We start from the raw sequence: 6,350 nt of genomic DNA, 5'->3' as shown, positions 1-6,350 counted from the left end.
GAATACAGTGGCCATAGCCCTAAAGAAAACACGAAAGAAAGAAGTGTGAGATCCAGCTCAGATGGCTAAATAGCGGAGTCGCCATTCCCTTGCTGCCCATGAGAACCTCGCCCATCTGCTCCCATCAACCAAGTTGATGATCATCGCAAGAGAGAACAGACACATACATCACAATCATGCAACAAAACGGGTAAGCTAGAGCCAACAACATATTCATCATGCAGTCAAATATATTTTCCTCCTCTCATATCCACATAACAACCAAACATGTTATGACTCTTCATTCAATACACTACGACTCGACTCGACTCATCCGGATACGTATAACTTGGTCGGATTCAGCGGATGCTTGCACTTGTGGTGAATACCCCTGCTCGACTCTGAGCTGCTCATCTCCGAGCTATGTGTTACAAGTGTTACGATGAATCAAATCTCCCTCACCACAAGGTTAGCCCTTAATGAATTTCAGGCCTCCTGCTACTCTCACCACAGGAGTCAGTCTGCTCTAAGTGAGACTAACTGGCCCCTTAGAGTGTCAGGATGCAGTCCTTACCTTGAATCCTTACCTAGTTATACATATGGGGCACCACCATGGGCACCCACTAACAGGGGCCATGGAATTACGTCCCGACCACTGAAGCGCGACCCTAGAGGTCTCACCTAGAGACCCCAAGGAATTTACACGCTGACACGGACTAACAATCATAATTCAGCAATAAGAGAATATTAACACCATATTTACATTTCCATACCAACCCCTGAGATTAATTCCTCATACGCGTCAGATTTCGAATCCATACCTCGGATCATCACCACCCCATGAATCTAGGGTCTCATCTCATATTAATCACATATTCCTTTAGTTCCAATCCATTCATTCATTTCACATGTCAGTGTCATACCCAACCCGTCATACGTCGTTCATAACTCATGCCAAACATGCAGAATATTCTATTATATACATATCCATCATCACACAATCATACTCAACCAAGATAGATTCCTCGGGAACCATCAAACATCCAAATCACAGCACCGTCTCGCCCAGCACCTCGCTCAGGCTGAGGGGTCTCGCTCAGGCGAGCCTCCCCCTCGCCTAGGCGAGGGCACAAGAGCAGAAGCATGAGCAACGCGGGATCTCGCTTAAGCGAGATTCCTCTCGCCTGGGCGAGTTGCCTGCTCGCTCAAAAGTTGAGCGAGCCACCTGGGCGACTTTTCGCGCAGGAGCTCTAGGCGAGCCCCCTATTTCATCTCGCTTAGGCGAGACTGACTCGCCTGGGCGAGATTAACAGGTCTCGCCACTGTTCTTCACTGCACAGCCATATTTTTTCAACCCAAAATCAAGCATACAGAGTGTTCTCACGCATCAAATCGAAAGATTAAACCATACAAGCAGCAACCAACGCAAACACTGACCAAAACGATTGGGAACTAAGGATTCTAACTTCCCGTACCTGGAAAAACTTAGCGAAGACCTCTACTACGTGACCACGAGCACGGCAGCTCCAAGGATGCACTACAGGGCTGCGGTGAGAGTGGAACAGAACCAGACAGGTGGGTTAGCCAGGGCTCTTACAACAGATCACGAAAAGTTACAAAAGGGAACTAGCACGAACTCGAAAGTCACTTACATGGAGTAACGGAACTTCCTGGCTCACGTAACAGCGGGGGCGGAACCCTAGCAGAGGGGGTTGACGACTGCGACTCAAAGTTCTGTGAAAGAGTGAAGAATGTGACCTAGGTCAGCTGAAAAGGGACTTTATTTACTAGGCCAGCCCTTTAGGCCCAAAACTGTAGGGCAGCCCACTAACTTTAGGGCAGAAAAGAAATAGGGCCTTACAATTTTCACACACACATCAATATAATCTCGATAACTGCTTTGTAGCTCCGTTTTTAGTGTATATAATTTTTTTAATTTTAATTTTATTATATTATTTTATTATTTAAATTTTGCAATTAGTTTTTTAATTTAAATTAATTATTTATAATAAAAAATTATCTATGTAAAATTATAGTTATTTATTTTATAATCTATAATTATATATCTATAACCTATAAATATATACAAAAAGATCATTTCCTTTGAATTATTTATAATATAATTATTTATTATTTTTTAAAAACTAATGGTTATTTTTATATGTTTTCTATAAAACTATAAAAATAATTATTATTTTTCACTCATCGATAATTATTTTCTCTTCATTACTCCATCTATTTTATTTTATTCTTAATAAATAAAAATTATTTTGTATATTAACTTAAAAATATTACAATATTATCATCTAATGTAATATAATAAATATTTAAAAAATACATAGACTCAACTCAAGTATGATATTCTGCTTGTTTATCTATAACAATATATAAAGAGGATTCCCTTCTTGTGTCCACATTTCATAATACCAATTTTACCTTTTACAATATAATTATTTATTAATTTTTTTAAAATTAATGATTATTTTTACTTATTTTCTATAAAATTGTTTTTCTTTTTTTCTTTTATTTTTATTTATCAACAATTAATTTTTCTATTCATTTTACTTTATTTTTAACATTTCACTTTATTTTTAATAAATATAAATTTATTTTATATATTAACTTAATAATATTAAGATACTATCATTGATATCTAAAAAATGCGTATACACATATGCGATAGCGACTGTATGTATGCTAGTTTATATATAAAAAGGATTCCTACTCTCTGCATACGTATTTTTCTTTTTATTTTATCTTTTAAATAACTGTTATTTTAAATTAAAATAATTACAAATTTTTATATCTTTTTAATGACGGTTAACCCTAATTCAATTATTTGATAAATATACTAAAATAATCGATAACAATATATGAAGGGGATTCCCCTTTTTGTGTCCACTTTTCAAAATGCCGATTTTACCCTTTAAATATAATAATTTATTAAATTTTTAAAAATTGACCGTTACTTTTATAAACTTTTTATAAAATCAGATGTCTCTACTTCTTCTCTTCTTTTTTATTTATCAATGATTATTCTTTGATTTGTTCTGATATATTTCACTTTATTTTTAATAAATATAATTTTAATATATATTAACTTAATAACATTATAATATTATCACCTACTAATATAATATTACGCATATTTAAAAAATGCATACACATGCGCGAATCGCGCCTGTGTTACGCTAGTTATACAGAAAAAAGATTCGTTCTCTTCTTCCGTATATATCTTTCTTTCAATTTTAAGTAGTTAATTTAAGTTAAAATAATTATACTCTCTTTTTGTCATTGATGACCGTCAATCCTAATTTAATTATTTTATAAATATATTAAAATAATTATTTTATTATTTCATTCTTTTACTAACATTTTTTTTCTATTCAAATAATTATTTATAATAAAAAATTATGCAAATTATTTAATTTTGTAATTATGTTTAGTAACAATGATTTTATAATTTACTAAATTTTTTCTAGAATAAAAAAAATGGACACACATAACTCGTGTTTTCCTAGTTGATTTTTATGTACATATATATTTTTAAAAATATTATTATTATTTTTATTTTAATAATTATGATAATTTTTTTAATAAAAAAGTGAATAGACATCGTAAAGCTTAGCTGGTCATATCTATAGTGTTAAAGTCGGTTGTGTCTTTCGTTTGATTGTGTTTTTGTAGATAATTTGAACATCCGATTAGAAGACATTGCAATCTTCAAAAGCAACCCTTTTCCAGATGATAAATTTTGCATGTTCATTGTTATATATAAGAATCTCAAGCCCTTTCCGAACTAGCTGACCAATGCATGATAAATTGTTTCTTATTTCTGGAATATAAAACAAGTTGGTAAGGATTAGTGTAATTCCATTTATTAACATTTGAACGCTGCTTTTCCCATCACATTCATGCTTGAATTGTCTTTCAACACACTAGTGCATTTAAGAATTTTTACAACGTAGTATATGTCTCAGTTCTTGTGCACCCGCTGTATATAAACATGTGGTGACATTTTTGTAATTAAAGTCAACTTTTATGTCTTGGTTGCTATTTTAACCGAGGCATATAGCTTAAAAAATTATGACAATTCCCGCTTTTCCAGAATTTGAAAATTTTTACATTTATGTCTCGGTTATTTTATAACCGAGGCAGTAGATGACTTATGTATCGGTCCTCCTACCAACAGAGGCATATGAGCAAGCCAATATGCCTCGGTTTCGAATTATCCGAGGCAATATCGTTTCATAGGGTTAAAAAAACCCAAATCTTTTCACACCGCAGCAGCACACATTCTGCACTTCTTCTTCTTCGATCGCTGCACACCAGGTCCACTCTTCCACTGCGTGCCAGCCCTTCGTATCGCCTGCATCGCCACTGCACCGTCAAGGAGGTTTCCGGCGTGACTACATCTTCTTCTTCTTCGACCAACCATCATCGCTATTTCGTTGCGGCGTTCGTTCCACCTGCACCGTCGAGGGGCCGCTGCACTACCACTGCATCGTCGAGGAGCCGCTGCATCTTCGAGCAACCATCACCAACGTCCGCCTGCACTGCCGCTACACCGCACCGTCGAGGAGGTTGTTCCGATGTCGCTACCGCTAGCATTGCCTTTGTTTAATCTCGTTCCTTTGTATGTTTATTTTTATGTTTTGGGTTGTTTTTGGATTCGTCTTGATTTAATTTTCTGCATTGTTTGTGTTCTTATATTTTCAATCTTGGATTTAAGATTATTAAGATATATGGTAGAAATTGGGTTTGTAGTTTGATGGAGATTGAGTTTGTATAATTTTTTACTTATGCACCGTTTCTACGAATTATGCAGGTGCGGGTAGTGTGAGAAATGAGGGTGTGTGTGTGTGTGTTGGGTTTTAGTGAGGTGTGAGTGTTGGGTCGTGGGTGCAGTGAGATGAGAGTGTGAGTGGTGCATTAAAGTGAGTGAAGTGAGGGTTAGTGGGGTGTATGGTGCGGGTTCTGTGAGAGGGTGTGTGATTGTGAGAGAAGAGTAGTGTGTGATGGGTGGGTTATGTGAATGAGAAAAAGATAGTGGTGCAGTGAGGCCCCGGGAGAGAGAAGAGAAAGAGTGTAGAAGTTAATAGTGTGTGATTTATGAGTGAGGTGAGAGAGTGCTACGTGAAACAGAAAAAATGTGTGGGGTGTGGGACCTATGCGTGTGAGAGAAAAGAAAGTGAGTGAGGTGTAGGTTTTATAAAGATTTTTTTTTAATAATTAATATGCCTCGGTTGAATTAGAACTGAGGCCGTAAGATTCAAATATGCCTTGGGTTAATAACCGAGGCATAAAATAGTGTCTTTTTACCTCGGCAGTATATGTCTCGGGTGTGCACCTGAAGTCAAAAGTTAAAATTAACCGCTATCGTTTTGCTTTTCTGCACTGGTGACGTCACCATTGTCCTTAGCCTTTCATCAAGATGAACAAAAGACTCTCGATTACCACACATGAGATTGTTGCATCCAGAGTCTAGAAACCTCAATTTTCCTTGGTAACATATGCCATCAACAACATTTCTTCATCACCGTAACATAACTTACCAAATTTGTTTCCTTCACTTGGCATTCATATTGAAAGTGTCCAAGTTTGTAGAAATTGTAACACTCAATGACAGATTTATCAAAACTACGTCTACCTCCCTTTCTTCCTTGTCCTCGAATTCTACTATGACCTTGTCTTCATCCTCTTGAAGATTCATCAGAGGTAACCTTCAAAGCTTGCTCTTCTATTTCACAAGATATCATTCGTTGGTCATAGACGAGAAGACTGTTTTGTAATTCATCTATAGTAAGTAAGTGCATCCAAATCTTTTGATTCCTTAGTAGAACACACCACGTAATTAACCTTAAGTGTCATGGATCTCAAAATCTTGTTAATTACTTAAACATCATCCATATTTGCATAATTGACTCAGCTTGTTGAGGATTGTAAGAGTGTGTGCAAAATATTCATTGTCCTTTTACACTTCTGCTTCAAAGAATCCTGAATATTTTTAGTTATATCCTTATTAAAAATGGTTTCTGAAATTGATTAGTCCATGGCCTGAAAGGGATAATTTTTCGCCATTATCTTCCAATTTTGCATTGTCAATGACTTTCTTATGTGCTTTACTGAGTTAAGCTCCTACAGTTGCAACAAGTATCCCATCTTCTATGAGACTCTAATATCCGTTTGATATCAAGAAGTTTACTGTTTTTTTTTTCTTTTCTGATGCTTGTTTGCATTAAGTTTTTTTATATGAATGTAACAAAAAAAAATAGAAAACAATATATATATATATATAGTTAAATAATAATATATTTAAATAATAGCCCTAATTTTTTATACTCATGTTTGTTGCAATTAACTTTCTTTAT

The sequence above is a fragment of the Vigna unguiculata genome, chromosome 7 (genome assembly GCF_004118075.2).
Source record: "Vigna unguiculata cultivar IT97K-499-35 chromosome 7, ASM411807v1, whole genome shotgun sequence".
NCBI classification, from domain to species: Eukaryota; Viridiplantae; Streptophyta; class Magnoliopsida; order Fabales; family Fabaceae; genus Vigna; species Vigna unguiculata.
This window is presented reverse-complemented; position numbering follows the sequence as displayed.